Genomic DNA, 21187 nt, shown 5'->3' with positions numbered 1-21187 from the left:
GAGGTTAAATAAAACGGTTTCACAGCTTTCAATTCCTGGTCTACCCAATTTGGCCGATCGTTCTTATCAACCGAATATAACCAAAAGGACATGTATCGCACATTAACAGCCCAGTAATAAATTCTTAACTTAGGCAAAGCGAGACCTCCATCCTTTTTCAACATTTGTAAGTGACATTTACTAATTCTTGGTCTTTTATTATTCGAAATATAATATAAGATAATAGAAACAATCCGATCAAAAAACTTCTTAGTCAAAAAACAAGGATATTCTGAATTAAATGTAAAAATGTTGGTAAAATCATCATGTTGACTATATAGATGTGACTAACAAGTTAAAATGTAAGTGGACTCCATCTACTAAATAAATACTTCATAGAGTCTACCATGGGAACAAAATTGTCTTCATTAAGATCCTTTTTTTTTTAGTGATTATAACACCTAAATATCTAAAAGAATCCGTGACTTTGAAAGGAGTATTATCATATATAGAGACAGATTCACTTAAATGAAACAATTCACTTTAATTAAAATTTATTTTATACCCTGAAAAATCTCCAAATTCATTGAATAATTTTAGCAAGACAGGAATAGATTCCTTAGGATTAGATATATAAAGCAATAAATCATCAGCATAAAGAGAAATCTTATGAATTATCTCATTCACAAAAATCCCATAAATATTTTTAGGTTCACGAAGAACAATAGCAAAGGGTTCTAATATTAAATTAAATAACAAAGGACTAAATGGACAACCTTGTCTTGTCCACCGTGAAAGCTGAAAAAAAGGTGACCTACAGTTGTTAGTAATAACAGTAGCAATAGGAGCTTTATACATCATTCTAATCTAATTATGAAAATTAACAGCAAAGCCAAATTTCTCTAAAACATTAAAAAAAAATTTCCATTCGACTCGATCAAACACTTTTTCAGCATCCAAAGAGACGATGCCTTATGGAGTTTTAAAAGAGGACCAATATATAATGTTAAATAGTCTCCGAACATTTGAAAAAGAATAACGACCCTTAATGAAGCCTGTTTCATCTTTAAAAATAATTTTACCTAAAATATTCTCTAACCGATTGGCCATTATCTTTGGCAGAATCTTAGCGTCGACAGTCAGTAATGAAATAGGTCTATATGAAGCACAGTCAGTAGGATCTTTATCTTTTTTAAGAATTAAAGAAATAGAAGCCTCATAGAAAGTAGAGGATAAATCACCTTTCACAAAAGAATCCTTAAACATTTCCAACATATACGGAGAAAGTAATTTTCCAAATTTTATATAAAATTCTACAGGATAGCCATCAAGTCCCCAGGGCCTTACCAGATTGCATTGAAAAAATACCTTTATAACTTTCGGCTTCCGTAATTCGGGCATCAAGATACTCATCAGAAATTTTAGGAAAAGCGATATTTCGTAAGAAAGCATTCATTTCTGAAGAATCTACTGGACATTGAGATTTATAAAGTTCAGTATAAAAATCTTATTAATTTCTTCATATTCCCAAGCCAGGGTACCATCTTTCCTACAAACTTTCAAAATTTGTCTTTTGGCTCTAGCCGATTTTAATTGAGATGCAAGCAGTTTATTATTTTTATCTCCAAAAATATAAAATCGGCTCTTTAACTTAAGCAAATAGTCTTCAACGGGATGAGTTAATAATAGGTTATATTGTGATTGAAGATCCACCCTTTGTTTGAATAAATCAATATTAGGGGAAATTGCATAAATATTATCTAAGTCTTTAATTGGTTTTGAAATCTTATCTAATTCTGCTTTTGTCTGTATTTAAGATTAGCTGAATAAGAAATGATCTGACCACGTAAAAATGCTCTAATATATCCCATATAATTCATTTGGACGTACCCCCTATATCATTAAAAATAAAAAAAATTCTTTTATCTGGGTTTCAAAGAAACTGACAAAGTCAGAGTTTTGCAATAATGTCTGAGACATGGGCCATGGTGTACGGGCAAGAATGACATCGTCAAATTCAAAAGCCAAACTCAGAAGCGCACGATCAGATAGAGCAATAGCGTCATATTCACAATTTTTAACACTAGGCAAGAAGCAGGGATAGATTATAATATAATCGATCCTCGAATATGTTTTATAAACATGTGAAAGGAAAGAATATTCTCTGTTATCAGGGTGCAGATACCTCCATAATTCGATCAATCCAAAATTGGTCAAAAAAGGAGTGAATAAGTGACGCGGGCCGATTTGGAAGTCGCTGATTGGTTGAGCTCTTGTCAATCAAAGGAGTTAACCAACAGTTAAAATCCTCGCCCATTATCAACTAATATTCATTTACAGCAGGCAGTAAAGCAATTAACTTTAAAAAAAAGGATCATCTAAGTTAGAACCGTACAGATTGACCAAAACAACTTTTCTGTTACAGATCACTCCTTTAACAATTAAATATCTACTATTAAAATCTGACTCAATATCCTCTTGAGTAAATATATTGGATTTAATAAAGATGGACACGCCCTTAGTTTTACTCTGAGAAGCGGAGTGAAACTGCAAACCCCTCCAGCATCCAAAAAATCCATTTTGATCAGCTGCCTTTATGTGTCTCTTGAGCAAAAATTATATCAGGTTGGAATCGTTTAATAATTTTAAAAGTCTTTTTTCGTTTGATAGGATGATTCCAACCACGTACATTCCATCTTATTAAATTAATCCGTTTAAATACCATACAATAATTTTATTCTACTTTACACATGCGCAGAGCACATACCAATACGGGATGATCAAAAATGGCGGCGATGAAGAATACAACCACATAGAATACACGCATGCTCCAGAACCACCCAATGGGAAAAAACTCCTAACTCTCACCCCACCTTCCTTTCCACAAAGCCCGAAAAAGGCAGAAAAAAGGTAAATAGCATATTTAACCCAAGTAAATTTTCAAAACTACCAATTAATAATATTATAAGTAATTGAACCCTCCCCTAAATATATATATATAAAATGAACCCTCATTAGTAGAAAAAACTACCAATTAGTTAATTAAGAAAGAAACAAAAAAAATCAATCCAGATATTAGGTTAAAGAAACAAGTCGCTTTATCTTCTTTTCTCAGTCGAATGTCCGAGTAACCATTTAAACAGTCAGACTTGAACCATGGATCTTCTTTCCAAAAAAACCAATAAAATGCAATAATGAACAAATCTCCTTATCTTCTTTTATTAGTCTCTCAATGAAATATCCAAATAACCTTCATAGATCGTCTTTCCGAAATGCCAATAATGTACAGATAACCAAACAACCTTTCAGATAGTTCATTCGGTAGCGGCGGTAGGTATAGTTTGGACGAGAGGGATTTTCGACCGAGCGAGATGTTCGACGGGGCTCGGTACTTCGATGGGAAAAGATATTTCGACTGAGAGATATTTTCGACGGGGAGAGATGTTCGAGGGTGCGAGATTGTCAACGGGGAAAGATATCTCGACAGGGGAGATGGTCGACGGGGAGAGATATTTGACGAGAGAGAATTTCGACAGAGTCGCTGCATGGAATTGTGTGAGTGAGAAAAATCGAGTCTGAGGGCTGGAGTCGGGCTTCAAGTGAGGAAAGCGAGAGAGACGGACAGGTAGTCGTCCGAGGCGATGTTAGAAATGTGGAGACACAGAGAGAGACTGAGAGACATTTTACAAAGTTCGTATTTGGAGCGTGGAGCGAGAGAGACTGATGAGTATTCGACAGAGTCGGCACATCGATTTGAGAAAAAGCGACCGTGTTGGTGTTTCGAGAATAGACAGAACGTAATCGACAAACACCAGAAAACTCTGCAGATGCTAGAAATCGAAAGCAAGACACACAGAAACTCGGCAGGTAACGCAGCATCGATGAAAAAGAGTAATCGAGGTGCAGGGGTGGAGGCTGGGGAGAGAGGAAGAGAGAGAGAGAGAGAGAGTGTCCTTCGGATGTGGAGAGAGAATCGCTCAGGGGTCGAGTCGGTGCTGTGAGTGCAGAGAGAAAATCTGAAAGGCAGTCCACTGTACCGATGGAGTTTGTGCTGGCAGCGTGCTAGGAGAGAGAGGCCGTCCTCAAAGTCGGTGCGGGGAGTGTGGAGAGACAGAGTCAACAGAGGCGGATCTGCGTGGAGAGACAGACTCAAGGATCTGCTGACGGAGTTAAGAGAGAGAGAGACTGAGAGATTGCGGACAGTGACTGTTCCTGCAGCAGAGTGACTCCCCACATGCTGTCCACTCGCCGCGGGAGCGCCAGGTTCCAGTCGATACCCGGTCTGGACGGGGTCAGTCCTGGTCTTAGAGACAGCGGCAGCGGCGATGCGAGGCGGAGGTCTTCTCTCCTGGCTGTGCAGGTACGAGTCCCAGGAGTCGGTGGGCTGGGGTCTTTCCCCTCGTAGCCCCACGTGTCGGCGGGTTGGGATGTCTTGTTCTCAAAGTGATCTCCGGGCCCATGAAACATCAAGTTAAGTCAAGTCTTCACTTTTTATTGTCATTTCGACCACAACTGCTGGTACAGTACATAGTAAAAACGCGACACCGTTTTTCAGGACCATAGTGCTACATGAACAATACAAAAACTACACTAGACTACAGACCTACCCAGGACTGCATAAAGCGCACAAAACAGAGCAGGCATTACAATAAATAATGGTTTAGAGAGGCACATACTGGCTGAGTGCTCGCCTACACCGACGAGCCACTGACTGACGCCTGGCTGCCTCGCCGGATGCACTGACTGACTGAATTCTCTCAAACGACTTGATTTCTATTTTTTTACACTACCTGTTTGGCGTGTCTATTTTTGAAGGATTTTCTATATGTTTTCAACCACGTGCAGTGGGTGAGGGACAAGGGCTGTGAAACATTTTGTGAAATTTCCTGGGAGTGGAGCGGCGCCGACGACTGGCTATAGCCGGGCAAAGTGTCCACCCTCCCAGTCCCGAGTCACAGGGTGGGAGGAGGCCAGACCGGCACCTGCCACCCCGTCCCCACATCTGGGCAGATATTCTGCGGTGGTCCAATTGCGTGGCTGCCTCCCGACCTCAACCTTTTTACCTCCTCAGTCTGTGTCTTGGTGGTAATTGTCGCATCTGTTTCTGGTATTTTCCAATGCAGAGGGAGCTTCACTGTGTCTGAGCCCGGGAGTGTGTGATGGGATGTTGTGGAGAGAGCTTCACTGTGTCTGATGGGATGATGTGAAGGGAGCTTCACTCTGTCTCTGAAGCATGGTCTGTGTGATGCGACGGTGCGAAGGGAGCTTCACTCTCTATCTGCTGCCAGGAATGTGTGAAGGGATAGTAGGGTGGTGAAGGTGGGGAGTTGAGGGTGAAGACAGCCTGACCCCATTAGCCAGGAATACTCCTCTTCGCCAGGTCAATGGGGACACTTGTCATTTCATTCGGTCACCAGCTCCTTCAGCCGATCCTGCCTCCGAATTCTGTGCAGAGCCAGCACCCTCGCAACCGTGGAGGACACTTGTCTGCATCATGGGCATGGGAGACGGACCTAATGGTGTGTGACTGTGTCACAGAGTCACGGGGCACCTATCCGACCTTGGAAAAATGCAGATCTAAGGTGAGCGGCTTGGCTCTGAGGTGTGCCCACTGTGTTTTGCAGGTTTGGATTGTCCCAGACAGAAGATACCAGTAGACAGGTTGTCAAAGCCACTACAGGTGACATCTCGAAAGCCAGTGTCCACCAGGAAGGATGGAGGACAGGTGCGGCACACCACAATGAGCGTGGTTGTGCAGATGGTAATTGCAGGTGAGACTTTCCATTCTGTACCCCGGGGTTGCAGTAAAGGATTTAGGAGCAGAATGCGGCCATTCGGCCCACTGAATCTCTAATTCATTCAGTCATGGCTGATTTGTCTCAGACCCATCCTCCCAACTTCTCCACAAGAGGCAGGAGTGGATATCCTGTAAAATTACACTGGAGAGGTGGTAATGGGGGACAAAGAAATGGCCAATCATCTCACAAAGTGTCTTGCATCCGTCTTCACTGTGGAAGACACCCAAGGTGTACAGTAAATTTGAGAGTGTCGGGGCAGGACTGAGTGTTATTGCTTTTACTAAAGAGAAGGTGACTGGGAACTAGAAGGTCTGGAGGCAGATAAGTCACCTGACCAGATGGATGACACACCAGGGTTTTGAAAGGTAGATGATGAGATTGTGGTGACATTAGGGATGATCATTCTGTTCACCTGACCTCATTGGTTGGGAAATTTTTGGAGATTAAGTTACAAGGTCCTTGGAGGCTCATGGTAAAATAGGCCAAATTCAGCACGATTTTCTTCAGGGGAAATCTCGCCTGCCAAATCTGCTGGAACCCTCTCAGGAAGTAACAGGCAGGATAGACAAAGGAGAGTCAGTGGATATTGTTTACTTGGCATTTCAGGAAGCCTTCAACAAGGTGCTGCACATGAGGCTGTTAAACAGGATAAGGGTCCATGGAAGAGAATGAGAATGGTATGGATACAAGATTGGCTGAGTGGTGCGAGGCAAAGTGTATGGATAAAAGGGGCTGTTCTTGTTTGATGCTGGTGACAAGTGGTGTTTCACAGGAGTTAGTGTTCGGACTACTTTTCATGTCAGATGTTAACGATTTGGATGGCGGAAATGATAGATTGGTGGCTGATTTTGCAGACGATATGAAGATAAGTGGAGGGGAAGGCGGAATTGAGGAAACAGGAAGCCTGCAGAGGGGCTCTGACAGATTAGGGGAATGGGCAAAAAGGTTGCAGATGACACATAGTGCAGGCAAGTGTATGGTCATCCACTTTTAGAGAAGGAATAAAGGCATACACTATTTTCTACACAGGATGAAAGTTCAAAAATCAGATTTGTAAAAGGACTTGAGAGTTCTCGTGAAGGATTTTCTGAAGGATAACCTGCAGGTTGACTCAGTGGAAGGGAAGGCAAATACAATGTTAGCATTTGTTCCGAGAGGACTAGAATATAAAAGCAAACGGTAAGTGTGAGACGGGATGGTAGGGTGGTGAAGATTGGGAGGTGATGGTATCAACACTGTGACCCCATTCACCAGGAGCACTCTTCTCCCGACAGGTCAGCGGGGCATCTGTTATTTCATTCCAGACACCAGCTCCTTCGGCTGCTGAAAAGAGCCTGCACCTTCGTAAACTTGGCAAGCTCAGAGGACCCTTGTGGGATGTCTGCACCAGTGGGGAAGGGAAGGGACTCTGCTGTTGGAACGCCAGCCAGGCTAGGGTGGATGCTGGCCATATTATCCTGAACTACAGCTGGGTAATCCCCGGCACTGTCTACTCTGAGATCGGCTTTGGCAAGTCAGGTAAGTGCTGGCAGAGGGGGAGTACAATGAGGGTCCGATACTCCGGGATCCCACTATTCCAATAGCTTAACAACTGTGTCAGATGTTTCTCCAGCCTCCCAACTGGATGTCTACAGGAACCCATCTGTGACTCCCCTTTCAACATAGAACTGTTAATGAAACACCCAGCTGACCAAATCCCTTCTACCTTCACTATGTCCATAATCCTCCATCCAAGGGCACTTTACCTGTTTGTATCGTATCCGCCACCACCTTCACCCTAGACAGCACTTTCTAAGCATCTACTGCTCCCTGCAGTTTCCAAGAAGTTAGTTTGGCACAGAAGTTTCCAATTTTGGTGAAGTGTGTGCCCTGTAGTGTTAGAATGGGGGTGAGGATACTGGCTGTCTGCTCTCCCTCAGCCTCTCATGATCTCAACACTCTCAGCTTCCACTGTTGCTGAGAAAACAACTCATCTCCTTCTAGCTCATACCATCTGATCAGGATAACAGGTTGAAATGTTGCTCATTGGAGCTTATGAGGCTGAGGGGTGACCTTATAGAGGTGTATAATATCACCAGAGGCGTGGACAGTATGAGTGCACAGTGTGTCTCCCAAGGTTATAGAATGAAGAACTAGAGGGCAGAAGGTTAAGGTGAGAGATGTAACCATTTTCACCCAGAGGGTGGTCCATACCTGGAATAAGCAGCCAGAAGAAGGGTTTGATGCAGGTACAAGAACAACATTTACAACAGTCTGAAAGGTGCATGGATGGGAAAGGTTTCGGGACAAATGCGAGCAAGTCCCTAGGGCAAGGAGTTTAGATGGGGTGGAGTTTGTTAGGTCTGTTCAGAAAGGTTTCTTGACACAATATGAATATAAACCTCCAAGAGGAGAGACTGTACTTGATTTGGGATTGGGAATTGAACCTGGTCAGGTGTCAGGTCTCTCAGTGGGAGAGCATTTTGAAGATAGTGATCATAATTCTATCTCCTTTACAATAGCATTAGAGAGAGATAGGAACAGACAAGCACTTATTTGGAGCAAGGGGAATTATGAGGAAATCAGGCAGCAAATTGTAAGCTTAAATTGGGAACAGATTTTCTCAGGGAAAAGTATGGAAAAAATGTGGCAAATGTTCAGGGGATATTTGTGTGGAGTTCTGCATAGCTATGTTCCAATGAGACAGGGAAGTTATGGTAGGGTACAGGAACCGTGGTGTATGAAGGCTGTAATAAATCTAGTCAAGAAGAAAAGAAAAGCTTACAAAATGTTCAGAGAGCTAGGTAATGATAGAGATCTGGAAGATTATAAAGCTAACAGGAAGGAGCTTAAAAAAGAAATTAGGAGAGCCAGAAGGGGCCATCAGAAGGCCTTGGCGGGTGGGATTAAGGAAAACCCCAAGACATTCTACAAGTATGTGAAGAGCAAGAGGATAAGACACGGTGGGAAAGTGAGTATGGAACCAGAGGAAATAGCAGAGGTACTTAATGAATACCTTACTTCAGTATTCACTATGGAAAAGGATCTTGGTGACAGTAGTGCTGACTTGCAGCAGACTGAAAAGCTTGAGCATATAGACATTAGGAAAGAGGATGTGCTGGAGCTTTTAAAAAGCATCAAGTTGGATAAGTCGTCGGGACCAGATGGGATGTACCCCAGGCTACTGTGGAAGTCGAGGGAGGAGATTGCTGAGCCCTTGGCGATAATCTTTGAATCATCAATGGGGACAGGAGAGGTTCCAGAGTATTGGAGGGTTGCAAATGTTGTTCCTTTATTCAAGAAAGGGTGTAGAGATAGCCCAGGAAATTATAGACCAGTGAGTCTTACTTCAGTGGTTGGTTGGTTGATGGAGAAGATCCTGAGAGGCAGGATTTATGAACATTTGAAGAGGTATAATATGATTAGGAATAGCCAGCATGGCTTTATCAAGGGTAGGTTGTGCCTTATGAGCCTGATTGAACTTTTTGAGGATGTGACTAAACACATTGATGAAGGAAGAGCAGTCGATGTAGTGTATGTGGATTTCAGCAAGGCATTTGATAAAGGTACACCATGCAAGGCTCATTGAGACAGTAAGGAGGCATGGGATCCAAGGGGACATTGCTTTGTGGATCCAGAACTGGCTTGTCCACAGAAGGGCCTGCATTGTGCTGTAGGTTTTCTAGGTTGCTTTGTTTCTAAGTGGGACTGGCTCTGTTGCATATCTTGTTGGTTTATGCCCCAAAGGGATTGTTTCTATTCTGTGTCACTGTATCACTAAGTCCTGGAACAGACCAGTCATATGGGATGGGCTCACCTCCTGCTACTTTTACACGGACCTAAGGTGAGTTGCTTGGCTCTGAGGTGTACCCGCTGTGATTCGCAGGCATGGAGTCTCACAGGCTTTGGTCTACAGTAGACGGGTTGTCTATCCCACCATGGGTGACCTCTCAGAAGCCAGTGTCCACTAGGTCAGGTGCAGGACACCTGTACAGGAGTGATTGCAGGTGAATCTTCTGATTCTAAACCCGGGGGTTGAAGTGAACTGCTAGAGGATTTAGGAACAGAATGCGACCACTCGGCCCATTGAGCCTCTGATTCATTCAGTCATGGTTGATTTGCCTCAGTCTCATATTGCCAACTTCTCCACAAAAGGCAGGGGTGGATATCCGACTGTTCTAAAATTATGCTGGGGAGGTAGTAATGATGGACAAAGAAATAGCCAATGAATGCAACAAGTATTTTGCATCACTCTTCGCTGTGGAGAACACCAGCAGTATGCCAGAAATCGGCGAGTGTTGGAGCAGCACTGAATGTTGCTGTAATTGCTAGGGAGAAGGTGATTGTGAAGCTGGAAGGTCTGAAAGAGAGAAGTCACCTGGACCAGATGCACTACACACCAGGGTCCTGAAAGAAGTAGCTGAAGAGATTGTGGAGGTATTAGATTATTTAGTTAGCTTGACTTCGTTGGTTGGGAAAATTTTGGAGGATGAGGTTTTTGGAGGTGGAGGCACATGATAAACAGGCCAAATTCAGCATGATTTTCTTCAGGGGAAATCTTGGCTGTCAAATCTGTTGGAATTCTTTGAGGAAAAAAACAGGCAGGTGGTGTCAGTGGATGATTTTGCTTGGCTTTTCAGAAGGCCTTTGACAAGGTGTAGCACCCGAGGCTGTGAAACAAGGGCCCATGGTATCACAGGAAATATACTAGCATGGATAGAAGCTTGGCTCTCTGGTAGGACGCAAAGTATAGGAATAAAGGAGGCCTTTCTGGTCTGATGCTGGTGACGAGTGGTGTTTCACAGAGGTCAGTGTTGAGACTGCTTTTTCTCATGTTACATATTAATGATATAGATGGCAGAATTGATAGATTTGTGGTCGATACGAAGGAAGGTGGGGGGCAGGCAGAGTTGAGGACACAGGGAGTCTAGGCTCCGACAGATGAGGGGAATGAGCAACGAAATTGCAGGTGGAACATAATGTAGGGAGGTGTATGATCATCCACTTTTGTAGGAGTAAAGGCATACACTATTCTCTAAACAGGGAGAAAATTCAAAAATCAAAGTTGCCAAAGGACTTGAGAGTTCTGGTGCAGGATTTCCTGAAGGTTAACCTGCAGGTTGACTCAGTGGTAAGGAAGGCACATACAATGTTAGCATTTGTTTCAAGAGGACTAGAATATAAAAACCAAAGGTGTGATGCCTTTATCAGGTATTAGTTAGACCGCACAGAGTGTTGTAAGCAGCTTTGGGCCTTTTACATAAGAAAAGGTGTGCTTGCATTGGTGAAGATCCAGAAGAGGTTCACAAGAACGATTCCAGCAATGAAAGGGTTAATGTGTGAAGAGCATTTGTGTCTGGGCCAGTACTCTATGGAGATTAGAAGAATGAGGGTGAGGGGAGGATTTCATTGCAAGCTATCAAATACTTAAGGTCTATTTTGTGTACGTGAAGAGGATGTTTCCTACAGTACGGAGGTCGAGGACCAGTGGGCACAACCTCAGAACCTTTCGAACACAGATAATGAAGAGTTTCTTTAGCCAGATGGCAGTGAATGTGTGGAAATCATTGCCACGGACGTCTGTGGAGGTCGTGTTGTCATTGGGTATATTTAAAGTGGAGGCTGATACGTTTCTGAATGGTAAGAGTTAGAATCAGAATCAGAACGAGGTTTAATATCACCGGCCGTACGTCGTGGAATTTGTTGACTTTGCAGCAGCAGAGCAATGCAACAGATGATCAAGAGAAATAAAACTGAATTACATTAAGTGTGTTTGTATATATATATATATATATATATATATATATATATAAAAAAATAATCAAATTAAATAAGTAGTGCAAAAATAGAGATACAAAAAGTCATGAGGTAGTGTTCATGGCTGCAATGTCCATTCAGAAATCAGATGGCAGAGGGGAAGATGCTGTTCCTGAATCACGGAGTGTGTGCCTTCAGGTTCCTGTACCTTCGTCTTGATGGTAGCAATGAGGAGAGGGCATGTCCTGGGTGCTGGGCATCCTCAACGTGGATGCTGCCTTTTTGACGCGTCACGCCTTGAAAATGTGCTGGATATCACAGTGGCTGGCGGTCATGATGGAGCGTACGAAGTTTACAACTCCCTGCAGCTTAGTTCGATCCGGTGCTTTTGCCCCCGTGACACTTCGGTCAGGGCACTGGCCTGGAATCTCCAGAGACATGAAAATCTAGAAGCTTAATGACGTGCTCGTTTTCCAGGCCGCGTCGTTGGGATATCCAAAAGCTGCTGATGTGAGGCTCCGAGAACAGGTCCCATTCCCACAAAGAACTGAAGTCGGAGTGTAATTCCAGGTCAGGGTCTTCAAAAGAACCTTGAAAAGGGAAAAAATGATATATCAGAAATAGAAATAGAGCTGTTTCTGATGATGGAAACAAAGGAGTAGCTGATTAGCGCCATCTTGACTTTGCTCTGCCAGCAACTCTCGCAATAACTCAACTGTAGGTTCCCTACCGCCTCCCCCCCCCCATTTTGTAAACCCCTCTGTTTCTCTGTGCATCCACTTGCCCATCTCCGGGAACCCCCCAGCATCTTCACCCCTCCCCAGCTATCTGCCCCCCTCACAACCCTGCCCATTTCTGTGATTGCCCTCCCCCCTCCTGTCAAAACACCTCTCCATTTCTCTGGCCCTCTACACACCCCTGCCCATCTCTGTTGCCATGCAAAGTCTTTTTATGTGACCTTCCCTTCTATTTAATCTTCAGGTACTTGTGAATTGAAGATGGCGCTACTGAAGATGAGAGACAACTTCCTGGTGGTCCCCGAAGCAAGAAATACAACTAAATAACACTAATAACACTTCCCTGTAAATAAAAATTATGGGAAATGATCACCGCAAACAGTGAAGAGCGAGCAAAGGTGAGGCTGACTCCAGGGTGACAGGCTGCATCACTGTCTGGTATGGCGGGGGGGTGGGGTGGGACTATTGCACAGGACAGGAAGAAGCTGCAGAGGGTTAGAAGTTCAGTCAGCTCCATCTTGGGCAGGGGTCCCCAACATTTTTGCGGACCATTTAATATTGACAATATTTCTGCGGACCAGCCGACCCGGGGGGCGGGGTAGGGTTGCCGACGGACAAGAGTAGCAGTCAATTACGTTGGGTTTACCCCTGAGAAAGACTACAATGGCCATGAGGCCATGCGCGGTCACCTGTGCGCATGCGCGTACATGTAACATGCCGAATTTTCTCTACAAATTGTTTTTGGCAATTCTGTCGGGGGGAAGGGGGTGTTAATCACGGCCGGAATATAGATGATAAATTGCTAATACACTCAATGTCGTTTCTAAAAGGGTTTATCTCACGAATTTAATATTAAACACACCACGTATTTTCCTCGCATGAATATAGTGATAAGTCAATTGTCAGGGGAGCTTGAAGTAAGTGTTGAACGAACCTCCAGTAGAAGTGGTAGAGGCAGTTTCGATATTACCATTTAAAGAAAAATTGGATAGGTATACGGACAGGAAAGGAATGGAGGGTTATGGGCTGAGTGCAGGTCGGTGGGACTAGGTGAGAGTGGCGTTCAGCACAGACTAAAAGGGCGGAGGTGGCCTGTTTCCGTGCTGTGATTGTTATATGGTTATATAAGTAAGTCAATAGCATCACAACATTTTAAGTAACGTTTGGATATTAAACACACAGCGCATATTTTCCCTGTATGAACATATAAAATCATTGCAACACACCAATATCGCTGAATCAGTGGGAGCCGTGGGCTTGTTTCCCTGCAACAAGATGGTCCCATCGAGGGGTGAAGGGGGACAGCGATGCTCGAAGGGGGTTCCTTATGTCTATTCTATTCCGCAATTTAGTTTTTGTTACATTCATCGCAGAGATGTGTTGGAAACGGAAGCAATGTTTTCAGTGCTTTCGTGGCTATCTCAGGATATTCAGCCTTGACTTTGATCCAGAATGCTGGCAGAGATGTTATGTCAAACATACTTTTCAGCCCACCGTCATTTGCAAGCTCGAGGAGTTGATCTCCTGCCCGCGCTGACACAGATGATGCGCGAGTAATGACCTCGTGTGCGTTCAAGCTCAACAGTGCGTGACAGGGAATGAGGAAAGGTGCAGCTGACTTATATCGCCAAATTATCCTCACGGCCCAGTAGCACATGCTTTGCGGCCCGGTACCAGTCCGCGGCCCGGTGGTTGGTGACCGCTGATCTTGGGTACTAGACTACAAAGTACCCTGCACACCTTCAAGCAGTGGTGTCTCAGAAGGCAGCGTCCATTATTAAGGACCTCCAGTACCCAGGGCATGCCCTTTTCTCACTATTACCATCAGGTAGGAGGTACAGAAGCCTGAAGGCACACACTCAGCAACTCAGGAACAGCTTCTTCCCCTCCGCCATCCGATTCCAAAATGGACGAGTGCTCAGGGCTACACTTTGGGTTTGAAGGAAGTGGGAAGAACCAAAGAAGAAATTATTGAGAGTGAGGACCAGTTTTGCCAGATGGAGGAGATTGATGGTGGAGGGGAACTGTTTGGGTCTGGCGGTTTAAAGGGACAGGACATCAATAGTGAAAATAAGATGACTGGGGTGATAGAATTTGACGTTTTGTATAAACAAAGAGTGCATGAAGATTCATGGATATAGGTGGGAACAGATGGAACCAGGTGTATGCAGATACAAGTTTGGTGGGGCAGGAACAAGCAGACACAATGTGTCCATCTGTACAGGTAGGTTTGTGGATTTTGGGTAGGAGATTAAAACAGGATGTGCGGTGTAAGGGAACTATGGGGTTGGTGGCAGATCCTTAGAGTTGATAGGATCAGAGGGTATGGGAGACAATGGGTCTGGTGCTCTTTAGGGGGGTCCTCTTCAAGCGATAATTATCTGCGAGTTGTCGCCTGGTTTCAGCAAGGTAGAAGTCAGTCCTCCAGCCCAGACTACATGCAGGTTTGATGGTGAGGTTAGGATTAGTGAGGTGAGAGAGGAGAGCATTGCATTCTGAAGGAGTGAATTTAGAATTGGAGAGAGGTGAAGACAGTTGATGTCTTGTCGGCAGTTAACAATGAAAATATCCAGTGCAGGCAGAAGACCAGAGTGGGGTGTCCAGGAAAAGAATGAGGGTTGAAGAAATAAGAAGGGGTCATCCGTGTGGGCTGGAGAGTCCTTACCAAAGAAGTAGTCTTAGTTCTGGAATGAAAAGGCTCATACCAAGAGCAGGTGCAGCGGAGACAGAGGAATTGAGAGAAGGGGATGGCATTTCTACATGTTCTCCTTCTTCAAAGAAATGGGCTTCCCTTACTCCACCATCAATGCTGTCCTCACCTGTATCTCTTCCATCCACCGGCCAACCCACTAGAGATAGGGTGTGTGTTCCCTGGATTTCCAACATTTGCCAATTCTCTCTAGCTTGCGGTTCAGAACTTACATGCGTGTCAAAATATAATTATGACGATAGCAGGTTTGGGGAACCCTGGGTTTCAAGAGATACTGAGGCCCTGGTTAACAAAAAAAAAATTGCATAGCAGGTATAGGCAGGTAGGAACAAATGAGGTACTTATGGAGTACAGACATGCAAGAGAACACTTAAAAAAATCAACAGGGCTAAGACACAAGGTTGCTGAAGCAGACGTGGTGAAGAAGAATCTTCAAGGATTCCACAGGTATGTTAAGAGCAAAAGGATTGCAAGGGATAAAATTGGTCCCTGGAGGATCAGATGGTAAGCTGTCTGGAGCCTAAAGAGATGTGGGAGATCTTAAATGGAGCTTTTGTATTTACTCAGGAACCACATAGAGTTGCAAAGAAAACTTTTAGCAAGTTCACCTTCATAAATTAAAGTATTGAGTACAGGATAAGGGATGTTATGGTGAAGTTGTATGATATAGTTGAGGCCTAATTTGGAGTACTATGTGCAGGTTTGGTTGTCTACCTAAAGGAAAATGTAAATAAGGTTGAAAGGGTACAGAGAAAAATTAGAAGGATGTTGCCCAGACTGGAGGACTTGAGTTGTTTGGAAAGATTGAACAGGTTAGGACTTCAGTGCTTAGAACATAGAAGACTGAAATGAGATCTGATAGAGGGATACAAAATTAAGAGTGATATAGATAGGGTGAATGCAAGCAGGCTTTTTCCACTGATGTTGAATGAAACCAGAATTAGAGGTCATGGGTTAAGGGTGAAAAGTGAAAAGTTTGGGGTAACACCAGGGGAAATTTCTTCACTCTGAGGGTTGTGAGAGTGGGGAATGAGCTGCCACACAAGTGGTACATGCCAGCCTGAGCTCAATGTTTTAGAGAAATTTGGATAGGTGCGTGGATGAGAGGGGTATGAAGGACTATGGTCTGTGTGCAGGTCGATGGGAGTAAATGGTTGGAATCACTGGACAGACCAAAAGGCCTGTTTTTGTGCTGTAAATTTCTATGACGACGCCCCAACAATAGAGTTTGCAATAATGGATCTCCTAACAGGGAACGAGACAGGACCAGCAGGTTTAATACGACTGGCATACTGTTTGTTGTGAAATTCAGTCTGTCATTAAACCTGATGATTCTGTCTTGTTCCCCAGTATGTTGTTTTGTGGCAGCAGTTCATTGTAATATGTAATAAAATTACACATTGCAATAAGAAACACACACACACACACACACAAAATTAAATAATTAATTGAATTGAATCTGAACCTGGGGCTTGAAGGGAACTGCTGGAGGGAGTCTGGTTCAGAAGGTGTTAAAAGACCCCAGCAGTGAATGGAGCTCTCCTCTCCTTCCTCCCTGGATCCCAGCTCCACTCCCACTCTTTTCCCCTATCCCTGTGTACAAGACACATGAAAATGTTGCTGGAAATGATGCTTGTACATTTTTGTGCCAAAATATTTCTTTCAGCAAACAACAAAATTCAGCCAACATTTGTTGATCCCCATGACGTTGAGGCAAATCTCAACGATGAGGGACACCAAGCTTTCTGCATAATCACTCAAAGAGTTGAACTGCATGTGCATGTAACGAGAGCTGCTTAATTAATCTCATTCTACCCTAGACCACGAACTTACCAATCACCCCTTGTACATGGATAGGAGGGGTATGGGGCAGGAAGAAGGGGACAGGAGCAGATCAATGTAACCAGCCAGCCTTGGCATCGACTAGATGGGACAAAGGACCTGTTTCTATGACTTTGATTCTATAAAAGGTGTTAAAAAGACATGTCTACCACTTGGGGTGGCACGGTAGTGTAGTGGTTGGCATAACGCATTGTCGTAACAGCGATCCAGGTTCAATTCCCACCACTGCCAGTAAGGAGTTTCCATGCTCTCCCCATGACCATCTGAGTTTCATCCGGGTGCTCCAGTTTCCTCCCACAGATAGTTGGTAGGTTAATTGGTGATTATAAACTGTCCCATGATTAGGCTAGGATTAAATCGGGTGATTGCTGGGTGATGTGTCTCCAAGCGCCAGAAGGGCACGTTCTGTGCTGCATCTCAATAAATAAACAAACTCATCAACATTAAAAGTTACAGGTAGAGTCGTCAACTGTAAGCATTGTTAAAGCAACGAGGAGATTTCACATTGACTTTGTCAACAGTAAAAGTTGTTCAAGATACATGTATACTCATATGCTCAGATCCTTAACAATCATGTATGCAATTCTAATCAACAAACTCAAAAAGCAAACTGTACCTCCCTCTGCAACTGGAGCCTCGACTCCCTCACCGAGGCACCGCAGTCAGTGTGGATCAGAACGAACATCTCTACCTCATTGACAACCAACACTGGCACCCCTCAGGGGTGTGTGCTTAGCCCACTGCTCTGCTCTCTCTACACCCATGTCTGTGTGGCCAGGCACAGCTCAAATGCCAGCCATAAATTTGCTGATGACACAACTATTATTGGCAGAATATCAGATGGTGACAAGGAGGCATTCAAGAGCGAGATAGATCAGCTGGACAAGTGGTGTCACAACAGCAACCTTCTTCATTGCTGCCATCAAGGAGGACACTCAGAGCCTGAGGTCACACACCTAACATTTCAAGAACAGCTGCCCCTTCACCATCAGATTTCTGAATGGACAATCAACCCATGTACACTTCCTCATCATTGCTTTGCTCTCTGTTTGTGCTATTTTTATATATATTATTACAATTTATATTATTTTTATTATTTTGTATTGCAATGAACAGCTGCCACAAAACAAGATCTGAGAGGGGAGGTTCAATGGAAACTAAGGGGCAGGTTCTCGTTCTGAACCTGGGCCTTGAAGTGAACTGCTGGAGGAGTCGGGTTCAGAAGGGGTTAAATGACCTCAGCAGTGAGTGGGTCTCTCCCCTACTCCCTGGATCCCACCTACTCTCCCAACCTTTTCCCCAATCCCCGTGTACAAGACACAAATGAACATGTTACAGCTCCATTTTGCTTGTGCATTGTGGCGGCAAAATATTTTTTCGCGCCCTGAAGTTTGTTGATCACCATGGTGTTTAGATGATCTGAATCATGAGCGACATCAGGCTGTACTGGGGCGGGGCCTGCTAGGTAGCATCATTTGTGGGCGGGCCCAGCAGCCGGCCTTTCTGAAATACTGCCCCGCCCATCCCATCCCACTTCCTAACTTTAATGCGGGCCCGGTTCTGTCCCAGTACCTGAATTATGTCCCCCTAATGACTTCCATGCATTGAAAATTCAGATACAAATTATTATGTTACAAGTAAATTTTCTTTGTATATTATGGCGCCGTCATTTCGCGCGCTGAATGTAAAATTTACTGAATGAAGATGACGATCGTGAGTTACCACAAGGCTCGACCAATCAGCGCTAGCTTAGATGTCATAAATCAGAAAGCGGTATTGGTACGATGTAGAGAGGCGAGGACGCGACGGGAGGGAGTACTCACAAGGCTGCACCCATCACAGCGCTGAGGGGGAGGTTACTTGGGAAGTTGCATTTAAGAAGCAGCGAGCCGGTGTCTGCGTCCCGTTCAGCGAGAGTGTGTTTGAAATGGCTGTCTGCGCCGTCCTACAGTTAGACACCCTCAGGTAAATGTCCTGGGATTGTGACGGTGAAATTGTTCTATCATACAACACCAGGCGGTGGTTGCCGAAGTGGGGTTCTGGACGGAGTCGGGTTGGTAATGGGAGCCGCACCGATGACATGCCCGTCCCGTAGCAGGAGGGAGAGGGGGAGAGCGGCCGGAACGGAGGTGGGGGTGGGAGGAGAGAGAGGGGATCGCGGAGAGCACGTATCTGCAACCTTTGTTGATTACCCACGTTGGTGGGTTGTCAGGCTGCACCGATCAGCGCTCAGATCCATGGTGGGAGGTGGGATCACAGGAATTGTATCACATGTTGGCGGGGGCCAGAAGCAGAAAGCCGGTGTTCCTGCACAGCGAGATTGTTTGAAATGCCTGTGTACCCCTGTTGGGGTGGGAAGAGGGAGGGGGGAGGGCTCCGGCACCGGCAGGAAGAAGGCGTGGCTCAACAAGGCTCCACCTAGAGGAATGTTCTGGACAGTTTCATTGAATCAACACACACACACACCTGGTGGAACTCAGCAGGCCAGGCAGCATCTATAGGAAGAAGTGCCCATGGATACACCTTTAGTTTGAAGTGGGAGGAGCAAAGTAGAAATTATTAAGAGTAAGGACTAATTCCACTAGATGGAGTAGAGTGGTGGTAGAGGGGAACTGGTTAGCTCTGGAATCCAAAAAGAAGCAGGGAGCTTTGAGATCTTCCTGGTGGGGGATGGAGGTATATCGGAACTGGACATCCATGGTGAAGATAAGGCAGTGGGGGCCAGGGAACTTAAAATCATGAAAAAATTCAGAGCGTGAGAAGTGTCACGAACATAGGTGGGAAGGGATTGAACAAGGGGTGCTAAAACAGTGTCGAGGTATGGTTTCATTGAATGTTGACAAGCAATGACTAGAATCAGAAAGCCGGTGTTCCTGCACAGTGAGATCGTGTTTGAAATGCCTGTGAAAGCGCGTGCGAGAGAGGGGTGACCGAAAAGATGTTGCCGACATGGATTTTAGTAAGGTCTGGCCATTAACATGCAGTGTCCCTTTAAATTTCATCTCACAAACACCCAATACCGCACAATTGCCTGGACTGGATTCCATCGGCCATTCTCTCCATTATATTGACCTATACATCCACAGTTTCATCCAGCTCAGGTCCCAGTACGGATCCCTGCACAACACCACTAGTCAAATACTTCCAGTCAGAACACAACCTCTACCTTCTGTCTGATGTAGGCAAACCAGTTCGAAATCCAAACAGCCGATTCACTCTGGGTGCCACGTACCTTAAACTGGATGAGCTTCCCATTGGGGACTTTATCAAAGGCCTTGCTAAAGTCCACGTAGGCAATATCCAGTGTCCAGACTTCATCAGTCACCCTCCACCTCGTCAAAGCACAATAGAGTCAAAAACACACAACTGAGCCCGCACACGGACAGGCTGACTGACTGACCCCAATTTGGCCAAAGGAATATTTCAGATCAGATGGCTGGCTGGACAGTTCCAGCTTTTCATGACTAAACTCTGGCTGTTGTTGATAGCTCCTGTCTGAGGTGGGATCAGGTACCGTAGAGTTCACTCCTCACCTCGACCTATCTTTCTCCTCAGGTCCATCGCAGTCTGTGTGTGGCTGTTCACTGGCGGATCTGCCGCTCGTAAGTACACATAGTGTAGAGAGAGAATCATTCTGTGTCTGAACCCTGTGACGGGACAGTGTGCAGGAAACTGTATTTCATCTGACCCATGGAGTGGGAAATGGGACATTGCAGAGGGAGTTTCACCCTGTATCTGGTTCCAGTATGGTATTATGGGCGGTAGGGAGAGGGAGAGATTCATTGTTTGTCTGACCCTGGGGCTGTGATGGGGCAGTGTATAGGGAACCACTCTATGAAGGGGAGATGATCTCCCTCTGAACCCACTGACCCTGATACTCCTCTCCCGACAGGTGATCGCGGCCCCTGTAAGTTTATTCCAAACAGCAGCTCCTTCAGGTGTCCCTGCACAATGTCCTGGCCCCCGAATGCTGAACAGATCCTGAGGCTTCACAACCTCCAGGAGTTCCAGGATAACTGCACCAGGGGCAAAGACAACGAACTCCACTGTCAGATCGCCAGCCAGGCCAGGGTGGAAGCTGCCGGTGTCACTCTGAAGCTACAGGGTGTCCCTGGCATCGTCTTCTGTGAGATCTACAACAACACATCAAGTAAGTGCCGATGGGAGAGGGAGGGTCTGATACTCCAGACTGCCACCATTCCGATGTATATTCTCTCCGTGCCACTAGAGGAAGACTCTGGTTTCTAGACTTAGAACAGTACAGCACAGGAACAGGCACTTCGGCTCAAACTACTTCGTCAAATCGATTAAACCAGTAATTAACCCATAACTAAATAACTCTCTTCTGCCTGCCCGATGGTCCATATCCCTCCAATCTCTGCCCA

The sequence above is a fragment of the Mobula birostris genome, chromosome 8, assembly GCF_030028105.1.
Source record: "Mobula birostris isolate sMobBir1 chromosome 8, sMobBir1.hap1, whole genome shotgun sequence".
Lineage (NCBI taxonomy): Eukaryota > Metazoa > Chordata > Chondrichthyes > Myliobatiformes > Myliobatidae > Mobula > Mobula birostris.
Note: the sequence above shows the minus strand (reverse complement) of the source record.